This window comes from Coturnix japonica, chromosome 32, assembly GCF_054131305.1.
Source record: "Coturnix japonica strain WE chromosome 32, WE-NBRP24, whole genome shotgun sequence".
Taxonomy (NCBI): domain Eukaryota; kingdom Metazoa; phylum Chordata; class Aves; order Galliformes; family Phasianidae; genus Coturnix; species Coturnix japonica.
In genome coordinates this window covers 3,430,494-3,447,483 of record NC_140694.1, presented here as the reverse complement: position 1 = coordinate 3,447,483, position 16,990 = coordinate 3,430,494, and the positions used below count along the sequence as shown (strand labels likewise).

The window sequence follows — 16,990 nt, the reverse complement described above, 5'->3', positions numbered from 1 at the left end:
CTAGAGACCCCCACAGCCCCTGCACAGCTCTATAGAACAGTCTGATAGAACTACCTCTAGTAGAAGCAATCTCCACACCGAGATCCTTTCCCAGTGGCACTCAGCCCTTCAGTGGGGTCTAAGAGAGCTGCAGCCAGACTCAAACACAACTGCTCACACAGCTCAGCTGCCTTCACCTGTGCTCCTGACGCTGACACATTGCAGCCCCACATCCCCCTCTGCCCCCCCACAGCCCCACACCCCCCTGTCCTCCCCGCACTCCCCATCAGCCCATCCCACCTCAGTGCTGCCTCTGTCTCTTCTCTCCTCTCCCCGTCCCAGCGCCGGCCTCCCCCGGCCTCCCATTGGGCAGCGGCAGCTCCGCCGGCTCCGATTGGCTGAGCCGCAGTGCGCGGGAGTGGCCGTTGTGGGGGGGGCAGAGGGGGATGTGGGGCTGCAATGTGTCAGCGTCAGGAGCACAGGTGAAGGCAGCTGAGCTGTGTGAGCAGTTGTGTTTGAGTCTGGCTGCAGCTCTCTTAGACCCCACTGAAGGGCTGAGTGCCACTGGGAAAGGATCTCTGTGTGGAGATTGCTTCTACTAGAGGTAGTTCTATCAGACTGTTCTATAGAGCTGTGCAGGGGCTGTAAAAGGAGCTGAGGGGGACTGTAGGGGGGATATGGGGCTGTGGTGGGCCATAGGAGGACTAGGGGCTCTAGGGGGCTGTGAGGGTGTGTAGGGGTTGTGGGGAGCTATTGGAGGATATGGGCTGGTATGGGGCTTTAAGGGGTGGTGTATGGAGAGATAGAGGGTTGTGGGGGCCTTAGGGTGATATGGGGCTACTGGGGGCTGTCGGGGACTGTGGGGAGGAATATGGAGTTGTAGCAGATTGTGGGGGTGTAGGTGTGGTATATATATGTACATCTATGGGAATATACATATGAAAAAGATAGATCCATGTGTGTTCTGGGCTGCACTGAAAAAGGGGTGGCCAGCAGGAGAGGGAGGTGATTGTCCCCTCCTGCTCAGCTCTTGTGAGTGGGACCTATGTTAGTGGGACCTTTGGCATCCAGCATTGACTAACAGCAACTGACAGGCTGGTAACAGTGCACATCAAAGCAATTATGTGTCAGGATGGGTCAGGAAAATTGTATGGCATTGAGATTTCCTGTCTTTGCTCTTTGGAGATCTAACTAGCTGCTGGAAGAATAATGTACGCCATGTTCACACCATTTTCAATGAGCTGGATGAGTCTGTTGTTGGCATTTTAATGCAATTGACCAGGCAGGCAATATGTATGGAGTATTTGGCTCTCTCTACAGTAATGAATATTTCAGTGTCTTCAACGTGTGGCTCATTGCTTCCATTTCAGGCTGCCCAGAGAAGCTGTGGATGCCTGTCCTTGGTGTTGAAGGCGAGGTTGGATGGGTGATGGGCAGCCTGAGCTGGTTAGTGGGCAGCCAGCCCATGGCAGAGTGTTTAGAACTGGATGATCTTGAAGGTTTCTTCCAACCCAAGCCCTCCCGTGATCCTATGATTCTGTGATTTCATTCAGGTTTATTGAGATGAGATGAGTTCTCCTAAATGCGCTGTTCTCCATATGATTGTAATTGGAGTCTTAAATTATAATTGGGTGACTTAAAGCAGACACCATACCTTCTGATGGCCAAAATGAAATGAAATCAGTCCTTTACTGTGTCAGTAGTCTGTAACTAGAGCCCATCAGGTAATTCCCAGCCTCCTGCCTGTATCAGTGGCTGCACACAGTGAAAAAGTCTGATGGGAATTTAACCTCTAAAATGTTCAGAAGCAACCAGAGGGTGAATATATTCACTATGCAAATACCTGCAGGAATAATCTTGTCATGTATGTCCTCAGGTAGCACAGTAGTTAATGGTGGGACTCAGTAGGTCATGCTGAAAGTTGAGTCTGCTGATCTTGAAGGTCTTTTCCAGCCTACATGACCTTATGCTAATATTTCTGTATTTCTTTCTGTTCAGCACCCAGAAAACCTCCCACCCAGCCCCCAGCTGACCCCGTGGTGAAAAATAAAACAAACCTCAGTGACGCTGGCATGGTCCCCTCCGAAGATGCAACGCCCCATTCCAATCGATGGCTACATTGTGGAACCCAATAAACTAACTGGCTTCACCTGGGTGAGGTGCCACGAGTCTCATGTCCCTGTCCCAGAGTTCGCGGTGAGCAATCTGTCTGAAGAGGCTGATGATCAGTTCCGAGTGTCTGCAGTCAATGCGCATGGACAGAGCCCGTCTCTGGAATTCCCAGGGAGCGTGCACCTTGGTAAGCACAAAAGCCCCAATGGAAATGGGTCAGTGTGTGCTGAGCAGCTGTGTTGGTTCCCTAAAGTTGTTTCCTTTGACTTGAAGGATAGTAGTGCATTAACACACCAAAGGCTTTCCTTTATTCCTAGTTCTCCTATCTCCTATCAACGTCCACCTACCACTAAAGTGATACAAGTTCTGTTTCTGTGACAGAGACATGAATATCCTTATCTTTTGATATCTCACATGTGCAAGAAGCAGAACTTTCTGTAACAGATCTGAAGCATAGAAGTGCTTCTTCCAGCACTCATGCAAAGGGAGAAGTAGAAATGTGCCTATGATTTAATCTTCCATCTCTAAATGAGATACCAGACTTGCATCTAAAGAGCATTAAGACATCCATGTTGTTCTTCCTCAGAACCAGTCCTGGCTGTGAAATCCCCCCTAACAACTGGTGAAGCTGTACCTGGAGGGGATGCCATGTTTACTACTGATCTTACAACAATGTGTTGCAGCACTTGGTACCTCAGTGGTAAAGTCTTACAGGAAAGCGAGACCTGCATCATCAAGAGAACCCAAACTACTCACAGCCTAATGATAAAGAACGTCACCAAGAACGATGATGGAGCAGAAGTGAAATTTGTTGCCTAAAATGTTGATGTCAGCACCAAGATGAGAGTGAGAGGTATTTGCTTTGATCCTTCTCCTTTCCTCTTCCAGTCAAGGCATAGTTGCTGTGATCTGATGATTAGAACTGGGGCTGCAGGCATTCACTGACTTTACCAAATACCTGAAATTGCATCCCATGGACTGACGTGAGTCCTGGTAATGACCTAAACATGATAGCACTGAGTGTAGGGTAAGCCAGTCTACCCAGCTGCTTGGTATCTGAACCAGATTGCTTCATGCCAGCTGATGAATGTCTGCAGTTCACAGCTATTGGCCAGTGCATTCAGTCAGCAGGTTTACCACTGCATCACCATAGAGCAGAACTTTCAGCTCCAGGTTCAGACAGCCTTTCTGATTGCACTGGAATAGTTTAGAAGTAGGGGAGCAATCATTCCAATAGTATCTCTATCAATCAGCTTTGCATGACCAAATAGAACAAATAAACATTCATTATGGGAGGAGCTGTTTGTCACTGGGTAGAAACCTCTGCAGAAGCATGTTTAGAGCATTCTTAATCAGTAGCAGGAGATGTTTGGTTGTTTTTTACTTAGTAAATCCGGCAAGAAGACCAAATGAAATATCTTGAATTGCTCAGCACTGACACAATGATGAGTGCAGGAACAGAAGGTGATACTTTTTCAGAGATCTTGCAGCAAACATTGACCACATTAGCCTGATATCAATTGAAATAACGAGGCCTTTGCTCCTGACAGGTGCTGCAGTGAGATTTACCAATAAGAGCAAAGATGTAGAAAAGATCTCTGCTTTGCTGCAGGGTGTAGGTCTGATCTCTGAGATCCACACGCTGGGCCTTGATTGCAATAAATGAGAACCCTTTGTTTGCTCCAGTGGAAGACTTTCCATTTCTGCAGTACCCTCTGCAGATGACACAAATGCAAATGCACCTTCTTCCCAGCAACAATTGCCTTTTTTTTTTTACACTGAGTATGCATGAGGCTCTTCATCATATTCTGCTGGCTTGTCACCCTTGTTGATCCATGGAGAGACGAGAAAGCCCTAGAGTAGTGTATGCACTTCGGCATTGGAGAGCTTACTTAATTGCTTCTTCTCAAAGAACAAACTCCAGAGAGGCATGGAGACATCTCCAAAGAGAATTGAATAATGGGTATAAATTTAAGGAGAGCAAAACACCCTGCCAAGGCTTGTCAGCTAGTCTTAATATTGCTTTTCTTCTCTTTCTTTTTCACGATAGCATAATATTTCATACTGGCAGTTCTACCCACAGAATTAACTGGCACAGGCTGCCCGGGGAGGTGGTGGGATCCCTGGAGGTGTTCAGGACCAGTTCTTGGGACCAGTGCTTTTTTACATGGTTATCAGTGACACCAATGATGCAATGGAGTGCACCCTCTGCTGTTTGCTGAGTGGTGCGGCTGATGCAGTGGAAGGAAGGGATGCCATTTAGAGGGAGCTGAACCGAGAGGTTGGCCTAGGTGAATCTAATGAGGTTCAACACAGCAAAGTGCAAGTTTTGCACTTTGGCTGGAGGAATCCCAGGCATTTCTACAGCCTGGGAGGAGCAGTCCTTAAGAGAAGACCCCCCAGAGAAGGACCTGGGGGTCCTGGTGGATGAAAAACAGAACGTGAGCCATCAGCGTGCTCTTGCAGCTCAGAGAGCAAATGGTCCCCTGGGCTCCATCAGAAGAGGGGATGGCCAGCAGGGACAGGGAGGTGATTGATCTTCATGATCCTTGAGGTCCCTTCCAACCCGGGCCATTCTATGATTCTGTGATTACACTCGGTGTCAGAAATAACGGCAGCTGTACAGAAGCTGGATATATTTGGGGACAGTTCTTGTAACCAGCTGATTTTAAGACCTTGCCCCAGTCGAGAGTCTAAATTGCATGTCAGAAGAAAGCTGGGAAAGTGGTTATTGCTCATTCTTTTTCATTTGCTGATTCTTTCTTTCGGGTTCCTTTTCCAAAGGAGATTCTGGTGATGGAAGCAGTTGAAGAAAGAACCAAAGCAGCTCTTGCCAAGAGTGCTTGAAGTCCCTGTGGAGAGAAGCAAAGAACTTGGGCTTCCTCTGGCATGCTCCCCACCATGTCTCAGGAAGGAGACAACTGCTGTTCCACTTTCTGCTCTGTGTGTGGAAAGGTACGTCTGGGTTTCTTCTGCTTGTTTTTTCTTTCTTTTTCTGGCTTTGAAGGAGAAGGGGTGGAGCAAGGGGAGACCCACTTGTCATTTGTTACCTCAAGAACAGGATGGATTCTGCATTCACTGTGAAAAACCTGGGCTAGTAGGATGGGCATGTTTCAGGCTGGACTCTTCTTTTGCTGCTTGGTTTCCTTTTGGCTACAGGGAGACAGCTGTCTAAAGGTGTGTTTTCAAACCCACTCTCCAAAACCATGTTTCACTGTTGCAGGTGGTTCAGTGTGCTCTTGCAGTGCAGATGCTGTAGTTTGCTGTAGAATCTGAATGGTTTCTGTTCCTAGGGGAGGACTGGGAGGAGGTAGTGAGAAGAGAATTCAATGCCTGAGGTGTATCTTAGTGAGAAATGTTGGCATGAGGTGCTGAAAGTCTTGAGCTGTCAAAGGCCAGTGAGGCTGAGACTCCTTAACCTGCTGGAGCAGGGTGGAAGCAAGGAGTGGGCACTGCCGTCCCACCAGCTGCACTTGGTTCTGGTCTGCCAGGTCTGTGCTGGCCTGGATTTCTTCTGAGAAGTTTGTTGGAGCTGCTTGGAGTAGTGAAGGGTGGGGAAGAAGTGCTGCTCAAGAGCTAAGGCTCCGCTTGATCATTTTGGATGGATTTAACCATGGTATCTGAAGACATAGTTTCCATCAGAATGATCCCAGCATTGTGCAAGTGTCTCAGCTGAAGCCCCTGAGCAGATGTCTGAGAGCACCCGCCTCCTCCAGCTGAGCCATAGGAAAGCTGACTGTGCCCAGTAATTACAGCTTCTGCAGATTGAATGTGCTTCCAAGTGTTTTCCTTAGTGATCAATCATGTCCCAGCACTGTGATATTCCATCTCTGTCACAATCTGGAGCATCTCTGCAAACCTTGGGTGCTCATTCCCACCAGCGTTTCTTCCTTTCTCTCTTTAGAATCAGTGTGGTGCAGTTCCCAGTGTTTGTGAGCAGCAGCCAGCAGGCTGCAAGAGATCCAATGGCAGCTTTCAGCACACAGAGTGATGTGATGGGGACAGACTGTCCTTACCGCCATGCAGAAGGGAGTTTTTACCGTCCTCTCTCAAGAAGTATGAAAGAATAGAGTTTGAATGATAGTTGTGAGCAGGTGCTGTGCTGTAGGGGATGTCAGGTAACCATTCCTATGGGGGTGCGGGAAGGAGCAGTGAAAGTGATGTATTAGTTTGTGTTTTGGCTGTTAAAGAGGAGTTCCATTTCTGGAAGCAAAACTATGGGCTAAGATGGAAAACAGAAGGGAGAAGGCTGATACCTGGATCGTGGGCTGAGCTTTGGTGACTGCAGCCATTTGCAGTAGAAGTTTTGCTGTTTTGCACAGTGGGGTTCAGAATGGGAGCTGATGATGAATGGGAGCTGCTCGAGGGACAGACTTCCATGTACAAGTTCCAGTGCCTCAATGACTTTCTTGTAGCGAGGAACCCCAAACTGAACATAAGACTTGAGGCGCAGCCTCCCCAGTGTTGAGTCCAAGGGGATGATTACCTCTCTGCTCCTGCTGGCCACACTATTTCTTAGACAGGCCAGGATGCCGTGGGCCTTCTTGGCCACCTGGGCACACTGTTGGCTCATGTTCAGCTGAGCATCGACCAACAGCCCCAGGTCCATTTCCTCTGCACAGTCCTGCAGCCACTCAGCCCCAAGCCTATAGCGCTGCATGGGGTTATTGTGGCCAAAGTGCAGGACCTGGCACTTGGCCTGGGTGTACCACATCCCATTCACCTCAGCCCAGTGAGGTTGATCCAGCTTATCTAGATCCCTCTGAAGGGGCCTCCCTTCCCTCAGGCAGATCAACACCACCTCCCAGTCAAAAGACAAAAAGAGAAGAAAGCAGAAATGAAGAAGGCTTCTCTGAGAGCTGCCCCTGCACCTGCAGAGGTGAGTCCTTGTTATGGACAGACACAGCTCTTGTTGTCAGGGCCTCCATCTGTCAGACATGAATGAGACTGTAAAATCCTGAGGGAAGTGGTGTCCTGGTTCTGTACTTGCTTTTTTCCTTTGCAGTTTTTGAAGTGTTGCACAAAATGAAGGATAAATCTCTAAAGCAGGTGGTTGGGATGCTGGCATGGTGATGTTAATAGTAATTAGTGCTATTATTTTGTAGTATATTAATAGTTTGCTAATAAACAAAAAACAAGGGGGGGAGGAAGGCGTTCTGATAACAGAGGATGCTGAGAAGGCAGAAACACTGAATGACTTCTTTGCTTCTGTCTTTAGTGAAAAGGCTCTCCCTCAGAAATCCCAGACCCTGGAGGTTAATGAGAGAGTCTGGACAATAGGAGATTTCTCTTTAGTCAGGGAAGAGGTGGTCTGTGATTGCCTAGGAAACATTAATGTCCATAAATACATGGGATGGGTGCATGGGGTGCATCCACGGGTGCTGAGAGAACTGGTGGAGGTCATTGCTGAGCTGCTCTCTGTAATCTTTCAGAGGTCTTGGAGAACTGGGGAGGTGCCTGAAGACTGGAGGATGACCAATGTCACTGCAGTCTTCAAAAAGGGCAAGAAGGAAGAGCCAGGTAATTATAGGCCAGTCAGCCTCACCTCTGTCCCAGGGAAGGTGATGGAACAGCTTGTGCTGGATGCCATCTCCAGAGAACTGGGTGATAAGGAGGTTATCAGGAGTACTCAGCATGGGTTCACCAAGGGGAGGTCGTGCTTGACCAACCTGGTGGCCTTTTATGAAGATGTCACTAGCTGGGTGGACGGGGCTAGAGTGGCAGATGTAGTCTACCTTGATTTCAGAAAGGTTTTTGATACTGTCCCCCACGACATCCTTATAACAAAGCTGAGGAAGTATGGGATAGATGAGTGTACAGTGAAGTGGGTCGTGAACTGTCTGACTGGCAGAGTGCAGAGGGTTGTCGTTGGCGGTGCTGAGAGGGGATTTGATCCAGGTTTATAAATACCTGAGGTGTGGGGGCCATAGTGGCACGGCTGGTCTCTTTTCAGTAGTGCGTGGGGACAGGACTAGGGGTAATGGGCTGAAACTTCTGCATAGGAAGTTCCGCACAAATGTGTGCAAGAACCTCTTTACGGTGAGGCTGACGGAGCACTGGAACAGGCTGCCCAGGGAGGTGGTGGAGTCTCCTTCTCTGGAGATATTCAAGACCCGCCTGAACACCTACCTGTGCGACGTGGTGTAGGGAACCTGCCATGGCAGGGGGGTTGGACTCAATGATCACTAGAGGTCCCTTCCAACCCCTACAATTCTGTGATTCTGTTGGAAGGTGGGAATGCAAGAGAGAATATTGCGAGCAAAAGCTGTGGAGCGAGATAAATGGCATGAGAAAGCAAAGCTGAGAACTAAGGAAAGCTCCAGAAGAGAAAACAAAGTCCAGTAGGGCATATTTAGAGACAGGTGAAGCATCCATGAGTGCACTGAGGAGTACTAGGGTGCTCTGGAATGTCTCTTGGGCTCCCTACAGCACACATACTTGCTCTGGGGCATGTCTGGATGTCTGTAGAGCTAATTGTGGGGCCCTGAGAAACGTCTGGGGCACATTAGGGGGCACTGGCTTCCATGTGAGTGTTCCCAGGTTCCCAGAAGTCAACAGGGAAGCCTTTGGAGACCCCTTGGGAAGACTCAGTGGGGCCCTAGAGTGATGTAGCAGCTTGTGTTGGTTGCATCTGCTTGGCAGGGAAGCGATTTCCCTGGTGAGAGCTGAGTGACTGGAAGGTGATTTCCTTGGTTTAATTAATTTAATTACCTGGATTATAATTAAATAACACTGTTCAGCGTTCATTAAAGATTTCTTTTTTTTCCAAAGTACTTCAGTTGTGCAGCTGTAGCAGCTTTGCTAAGATATATCGAGTTTATTCAAAATTCCAGTGATGCTCCTAAAGCACTTGAAGTGCATTTGAGGGGGGGAGTGACAAAACAGCTCTGAGAGACACATCATCAGATCAGAACATTGGAACGGTAACTAATAGCAGAGATTCTGATAAGAATATTGAAGTTTTCAAATTACCTTTTCTTAAAGTTGTATTTCACCAAGTTTCATCAATGTGCACACTGAAGAGCTGACTTGTTATCTTTCTTTTTATAAAAAATCATGTGTTACAATTGAGAGCAGAAGTTATAGGATGGAACATTCTCCAAGTAAAGTGCAAAAGACATTTCTTCATAGTTCCAATTAATGTCTTATGTTTTGTTCAGACTCACTAAATGATGTATTTCAGGGTACATCATGTGGGAATATAAGAAGACTATTCAGAGCAGGAGCTGCAGAGCAAGATGAACGACATGAGAAGGTAAGGCTGGGAACCAAGGACACAGCTTTTGTGTCACTCAGCCACCTGTGGCAGAGGTCAGGATTTCTGCAGGGATGGGAAATCATCCCATCACTTAGTGCCTTACAAGGAGCTGAGAAGCTTTTCTTGCTCAAGTCCTGCTTCCAAGCTTAACCACCTACAATGAAGTAGATGTCACTTTGCTGGTGTCCTTCAATTCCGTGTCTGCATTTTCCCAAAATCAGGAGGTAACCAGCTGCAGTGAAGTGAGCGATTTCAGTGCCTGTTTCTGATGGTGGCAATGAGTTCAGAGGTCACAATTAACTGACGATTCCTGTTTCCATTCTGACAAAGTCTGTAGTTGCAGCTGACTTCCTGAGGCTGCCATACGTGGTGGTGATGCAGCCTTGGGCTTCTTGGGGATTTGCATGACTCCCACCTTTCCTTTCTGTGTCTTGCAGGTCAGCTGGTGCTGGAAGCAGCCGGTATCTGAGTAGGAATGAAGGTGAGTGCAGGAGCAGCTGCTGAGGGGAGGAAGGAAGTCCATGCTAATGAGCTCTGGAGCATCTGCGGGTCTGGTACCAGAGGAGGCAGCAGTGATGCTGGAGGGCACGTGGTGAGTGCGTGGACAGGGTGGCACAAACGTGTGCGTGTGCTGAGGAGTTGGGTTGCACACAGGTGTACACAAAGGGGTGTTTGTGGAAGGTGTAGGCACGTACGTGTTCCCAGGGGTGGTTTGCACACGTCTGTGAATACAAAGGAGGGCACACGATGCGGTGTGTGCATGGAGGTGTGCAAAGCAGGCAGGGTGGCACATGGGTGTGCATGTGCACATGGATAGGGGAAGGCTGGGGTTACAGGTTGACCTGTGCTGAGGTGAGTGGGGGCTCACGGTGTTGCTCAGTGGTAGATTTGTTTACACTGAGTGCTAACAGGAAACTCGCACACCCTTTTTGTTTCAGCTGTGCCAGCGCTGTGATCCCTTGCTGCTGGGATGTGCTGTTGGAAGGATGGTGTGCATGCCGAGCTCCCATCACTTCCAAGCCCTACAATTCTGTGATTCTGTGAATCAAGTGTAGAGCAAAAGGGATGTTTGGGCCAGGTGACTGTAAGAAGGCTGGCTGCTTTGGATGGTGGCAGCTGATGGAAACAGGTGCTCTGGGGACCGTTCAGCTTTTAACAGAAGACAGGGGTCCTGCAGGAAGAACGACGAGGTTCTCAAAAGGCTTCAGACGTGCACACAGAGTACATCTGTCCTGCCGTGCCGTCTCTGCTTCTTTTTGATGAAAGCATTTTCATGACCACTTGTTGTGGCTGTTGCTTGTAGAAGGAGGAATGTTAGGTGCAGTTCTCACTGAGAACTTCTGCTAGGATTTCTGTGTAATTTGAATCATGAGTGTTAGCACAGTGAGTTGAAGGAGGGCCCCGGAAGCAAATTTGTTGCTGTTGAAGCACTGTGTGATGAGCAGGTGCGTGGTAAGACGTGCTGGCAGATGTTGAAGCCACTTTAAGATTGAGGTGAGAAGGAAAGGCGATGAAGGAGCTGATGGCAAAGAGCTTCCTTAGGAGGCTTGGTGCTTGCATGGGATTGTATCCGATCAACTTCTTGTGTGCTGGTGTCCATCTGTGGTTTGTGGAGCAGTTTTCATTCCAGGGTCTGTCTGGTAGGACTGTGGCTTGGGCCAGGCCAGGGCGAATCCAGTGTGCTTTACTCTCGTTCTTAGTGCTTGTTTTTGCTCAGGTGTCAATCCTCACAGAGCAAGGCCTGAGGGTGGGGTTTGCGGAGAAAGAGGACATGCAGGCCTTGTGTGACACCCACGGAGCTGCAGCGAGGCTGCATTGGTGTAAAACAAGGGAAATGCACAGAGATCTGAAGGTGGGTTTTGGGCTCGACTTATGCCAGAGGGGATGTGCGTGCTCCTTTACAATGTGCGTTTTCTGCCTACTGTATGGCAGGTGGGCTTGGAAAGTTGTTTCCGTGTTTCTGTTGTTGGGAGAAGCAGATATCAACTCTTCTCTCTATTGAAAGATTTAACAAAAGAGCCTCTCCTTGCTTCTTAGTGTATGAATCACAGAATCATAGAATCACCAGGGTTGGGAAAGACCTAAAAGAACAGTCCAACCGTTCTCTTATTACCAATAGCTCCCAATAAACCACGTCCTTCAACACAACATCCAGTCATTCCTTGAACACCCCCAGGTGGGATGGCTCCACCACCTCCCTGGGCAGTCCATTCCAGTGCCTGGCCACCCTTTCTGAGAAGTAATATTTCCTAATGTCCAGCCTGAACCTCTCCTGCCGCAGCTTGAAACCATTCCCTCTAGTTCTATCAGTAATGACACGAGAGAAGAGGCCGACCCCCAGCTCACTGCAACCTCCCTTCAGGAAGTTTTAGAGAGAAATGAGGTCTCCCCTGAGCCACCTCTTCTCCAGGCTGGACATTCCCAGCTCCCGCAGCCTCTTCTCATATGGCTCCATTGTGCTCCAGACCCCTCACCAGCTTTGTTGCCCTTCTTTGAACACGTTCCAATGCCTCAGTGTCTTTTTTGCAGTGAGGGGCCACAAACTGGAAACAGAATTCGAGTTGTGGCATCACCAGTGCTGAGTACAGGGGGACAATCGCCTCTCTGCTCCTGCTGGCATCAGTGTTTCTGATACATACATTCTCATGTATGTAAGTGTCACATGTGTGACATCCTTTTTGATGGAGTTCCGTGACGGGAGTTCAGTGGATTTGAGAGCTGACTTGAAGCCTGTGGGCATCACCCAGGAGTTGGGGTGAGAGGATGAGGCGTAGAAACAGGAACCTCTTTGGTCGTTATTAACTCCCAACTTTTTGGTCAGGAATCTCTGTGTGTTTTTTTATCATGTAAAGAACAGAGTCATTGTGCAGCTTGTGAATGAATTGATTCACGCCTGCTGATTGGTGCTGTTCTCTACAGGGAGCTGCAGTGGAAATGGACACTTGTGGTCCACTGTCTGCCCCCCTCCCGCATGCTCAGATCAGCCAAGTTGTCAAGGCCTGGCTCTTGGTTGGTGAATTGTGCCAAGGTCAGAGAGTTGGATTTTCTGGGCTTTGAGACACGTCTTCCAGATGCACGTTGTGTTATTTCTGATGTGTTGACCTGTTGAGGTCCAGCCCCAAATGAGGATTCAAGTACTACCACCGCAGGAATGGTTTAGATTGGAATTGGAATGCAGAAGGCTGAAGCCAGCAGGAGCAGGGAATCCATCATCCAAGGGCTTGGTGCAGCTCTTCTTTGCTCAGTTGTGGAAGCATCGTAAAGTTGCTGGGCGGACAGGCATCACGTAGCCTGAGACTCAGCATGACTTGCAGCAAGTGGATGGGACGGTTGTGCTGTGTGTGTTATTCCATGACTGTCTTAGCCCTGCTCACTGACCTGCTCTTTCTCTCTCCTCTCCTCGCCCTCCACCCACTGCCTCGGTGCAGCTTTTGCTCTCATTTCATCCGAGCAAAGCGACAAGGAACTGCTGCAGATAGCTTGAGGTGATCTCACTGCCAGGTACGTGCCATGTTTTGTCCCCCCCGCATGGTTTTGCAGGCCGTGTGGCACTGTGTTTAGTAACACAGCCTCATGCAGCTTTGATGTGACCCTGGTCACGGGTGGGTTTCTCCACTGCCCTGCAGCTCAGCCCTCAGAAGGGCTGTCTCTCAGAATGGCCGCCCTAGACCCCGTCCCCATCTCTGCTGCCCTCCCCGTCCCTTCAGCTGTTCCCGGTTCGGGCCGGGCGACACCGGGCAGGTGGGTGAGCGGAGCGGGGCAAGATGGCGGCAGGGAGTGGGGTGTGAGGGGCAGGGCGGGGCCTAACGGGGGCGGGGGGCGGGGCTAAGGGGAGGGGAGAGCGGGGATTGGTGGGAGAGGGAGCCAATAGGAGGTAGAGAGGAGTTGGGCACAGGGTGATGTTAACACCCCTTTGTGACGTCATATTGCCCCTTTGTGATGTCATAATGCTTCTTTGTTACATCATAATGCCCCATTGTGACATCATAATGCCCCCTTTGTGACGTCATAATGTCCCTTTGTGACGTCATAATGCCCCTTTGTGACGTCATAATGTCCTTTTCTGATGTCATAATGCCGCTTTGTGATGTCATAATGCCGCTTTGTGATGTCATAATGCTCCATTGTGACGTCATAAAGCTCCTTTGTGACGTCGTAATGCCCCTTTGTGACATCATATAGCTCCTTTGTGATGTCATAAAGCTCCTTTGTGACGTCATAATGCCCCTTTGTGACATCATAATGTCCTTTTGTGATGTCATGAAGCTCCTTTGTGATGTCATAATGCTTCTTTGTGATGTCATAATGCTTCTCTGTGACGTCATACTGTCCCTTTGTGACATCATAATGCCCTCTGTGACGTCATAATGCGCCTTTTGACGTCATGATGCCCTTTGTGACATCATGAAGCTCATTTATGACATCATAATGCCCCTTTGTGACGTCATAATGTCAGTTTCGGATGTCATAATGCCCCTTTGTGATGTCATAATACCCCTTTGTGACGTCGCAGTGCTCCTTTGTGACGTCATAAAGCTCCTTTGTGACGTCGTAAAGCCCCTTTGTGACGTCATAAAGCTCTTTTGTGACATCATAATGCCCCTTTGTGACATCATAATGCCCCTTTGTGACATCATAATGCCTTTTGTGACATCATAAAGCTCCTTTGTGACGTCATAATGCCCCTTTGTGACGTCATAATGTCCTTTTCTGATATCATAATGCCCCTTTGTGACGTCATAATGCTCTTTGTGACGTCATAATGCTCTTTGTGACGTCATAAAGCTCCTTTGTGATGTCATAAAGCTCCTTTGTGATGTCATAATGCCCCTTTGTGACATCATAATGTTCTTTTGTGATGTTATAATGCCCCTTTGTGATGTCATAATGCTTCTTTGTTACATCATAATGCCCCTTTGTGACGTCATAATGTCCTTTTCTGATATCATAATGCCCCCTTGTGACGTCATAATGCCCCTTTTTAAAGTCATAATGCCCCTTTGTGACGTCATAATGCTTATTTGTGACGTCATAATGCCCCTTTGTGACATCATATCACCCCTTTGTGATGTCATACTGCCCCATATGAAGTCCAGACAGAGTCAAAACTTATGGACCTGCACGAGGATCACTTTCAAGACAGTGGCTCTGTTGCTTCAAGCTTATTTGCTTCGTCCTGCCGCCACTCTATTACCAAGTATCAGCAACCTCTTGCATGATTCAACTTGCAAACGTTTGACACTAACCCTTGTGTTTGTATGCCTTCCTAGATAATTCGAGCCCTTGTCAACCCCAACGATCCAGACCAAGTAGTGATGTGCAGTGTGTTTCCATCAATGGAGAGTTCTTATTAAGCACAAATCGCTGCAATTCGGATGACAGCCTTCCACATGGTAACAGTGATGGACACAAGGGGCTCATCCACGTTCATGCTCTCATATCTCCTGGCTCTGCTGAAGCTCCTGACCTGAGCCTGCCAGACACCACAGTCACCTGCCTGGATTGTGACCCAGCGCCTTTGCAGTGCTGCCCATCCCAAGCACAGCCCGAGTGCCCCAACAGCAGCACCACCATGCAGGAGCAGGGCAGCATCAGTGAGGTGAAGCTGAGCATCTTAGATGGGGACTTAGAGTCAGGCTGCCAGTCCCAGGCACCAGGAAGCAGCACCAGCTCTGAGCCACTCTCATCTTGACAAGAGGAGTCCCATCTTCACCCTTGACCTCTCAAGCCCTCCTGTCTTTTATTGAATAAAGTCACTCTCATGCTCAATCATCGCCTTGGCTGCATTCCGAGTCTTCATTCACAGGGATTGGGATGAATGCAACAAACAGCAAGGCAGCTCAGCTTGCAATGCTATGGCTGTGGGGTTCGTGCAGGCAGAGCTCTGGGTTCCCATTTTGCATGGCTTTGGGATGTCTGCAGCAAGATCTCTACCATTTTGTATGGCAGCAAATAATCTCTAGCATCCAGGTTGCTGCTCATGATAATCCCAGTCTTCCTGGCTGTCGCTTTGTGATACCTTTCAAAGCCTTTTGATACTCTTTGATGCCTTGGCTGCTCCCTAACACCTCTGTCCTCCTGCCATGTTGACTCATGTCTCCCACTTTGAAGCTGGCTTTGCAGATCATCTCCAGCCCTGTCATCATCACGCTGCAGCAGGAGGTGCTCACCTGGCCCAGTGTCTGGCAGTGCTGCTTGTTCTGCAGATGAGCAGCTGCCTCCTCATCTCTTCAGCTACAGTAGTTTTTCTCAGGGCAGTTAGATGCAGTCACGCTCCTCTGGATTTGGTGTGTTAAATCCATGCTGCATGGCAGCAGTCAGTGCAATACAAAGGTGTTCTGTGTGCCACAGCATTTCTCCAGGGGCTGCCAAAGGTAGAAGCACAACACAGCACCATCCTTCTGACAGTAATGTCTGTGAGTGTTAGACATGTGAGCACTGCATCATCCCCAGCGTGTCAGTGCTTTTCCACACCAACCTGACTCTCACACTCTGCACTGAATGTAACTCTGCTCTTGTGGAGACAAATGCTTTCTGTCACATCCTCCATCCCTGCAACCATTTGCCGGTAGGCAGCTCTTGCAGAAGAATCAAGCAGCAGAACCTTTTGCTCACCCTACAGCATGCAAATGCTATGAAAGCAGAAATAACCTGGCGTGCTCTGGGTCTGCAAGGCTGCACAGATGGGAGAGGTAGATTGTGTTTTTGCAGTGGAAGTTTCCAGTATTTTCAGTACATAGTGTAGGCCCTAACTGAATGTATAACCCTCTTGTAAAACAGCTGTATAAGTAGTTTTTCCACCAAGAAAGTTGCTGAACAGAGTTAAGTTCAGACTGGGGGCATTCTGACATGGGGAGAATTGAGACAAGCACAAGATAAATACACAGGGTGGGTAGAGCCCAGCACAGCACAGAATGAATGTACTGACTGTTGGAAACATTGCCCTTCTCTGTCCGCAGAAAAGTACAAGGCAAACCTAAAAACAAGAGGTTGGTAATTGACCTTCTATGGAAATGAATCCTAGCAACAGTCTGGAGGAGTCTGTGAGCCTGAGATGCTCAACCAATGAGAGCCATGAGAGCATCACCTGCATTGGGTTTAGGGCATAGAACAGAATTAATGTCACTGACTGGTGTGCAATTTCTCCCTTGCCAACAGGGGATGTGCGCGCAGTATTGCAGTAATGAATAAGCACTGCTGCTATCGCTGCCAGCTTTGCCTAACTAGAAATCTTTGACTTTGAGAGTTTCTCACACAAGGGGAGAGGGTAAGAAAGTAAAGAGGCACAGAAAACTAAGGGAAACTGCTCTTCTTTATCTTATCTATAAAAATTGATACAATTGATGCTGTCGTGCATTTTTTAATTATTTTTAATTTTTTGCCAATGTCAGTTAGATTGTTTTAAAATATCCACACACCAAAATCTGACTACCAAGCAAATTTAATGAAAATGAAATGAAGGTGAGTTAGCAGAAAGCACAAGGCCATATTATATCAGGCTCTAGCAAATTTACAGGCAGTCACTGCACGAAGAGGTAGATCTGAGTTGCACATTATATGATTCCCACAAAGATTAATGAAATCTGAAGCTTTCAATATATTTCCCCTATAATCAAAAGAGAACGGATCCCCAGGGTCTGT

General features: G+C 48.3%; 1 long non-coding RNA gene across 1 annotated transcript; it reads left to right on the top strand.

Annotated features, from left to right (window-relative positions):
• The first annotated feature begins 7,218 nt into the window (after positions 1-7,218).
• LOC146755489 (uncharacterized) lies at positions 7,219-13,107 on the top strand. Its single transcript, XR_014937992.1, has 4 exons — positions 7,219-7,611; positions 9,275-9,346; positions 9,787-9,941; positions 12,778-13,107. It is a non-coding gene; the product is annotated as an uncharacterized LOC146755489 (long non-coding RNA).
• The last annotated feature ends 3,883 nt before the right edge of the window (positions 13,108-16,990 follow it).